We start from the raw sequence: 329 nt of genomic DNA on the forward strand, positions 1-329 counted from the left end.
GCACCCTGTTCCAGTGCCTCACCACCCTCTCTGGGAAGAACTTCATGTCCAATCTAAATCTACCCTTTTTTGAATTTGAAGCCATTATGCTTTGTCCTGTCACTACAGGCCCTTGTAAAAAAAAACAGAAGAGAGGGGATTTTGCAGACAGACAGAGTGCAAGATGTGAGACAGCCCTGCAGAGCCCCAGGTCAGTGGAGGAGGGGGAGGAGGTGCTGCAGGTGCCGGAGCAGAGATTCCCCGTCAGCCCGTGGTGCAGCCCATGGTGAGGCCGGCTGTGCCCTGCAGCCATGGAGGGTCACGGGGAGCAGAGACCCACCTGCAGCCCA

The sequence above is a fragment of the Eurypyga helias genome, unplaced genomic scaffold, assembly GCF_000690775.1.
Source record: "Eurypyga helias isolate BGI_N326 unplaced genomic scaffold, ASM69077v1 scaffold15410, whole genome shotgun sequence".
Taxonomy (NCBI): Eukaryota; Metazoa; Chordata; class Aves; order Eurypygiformes; family Eurypygidae; genus Eurypyga; species Eurypyga helias.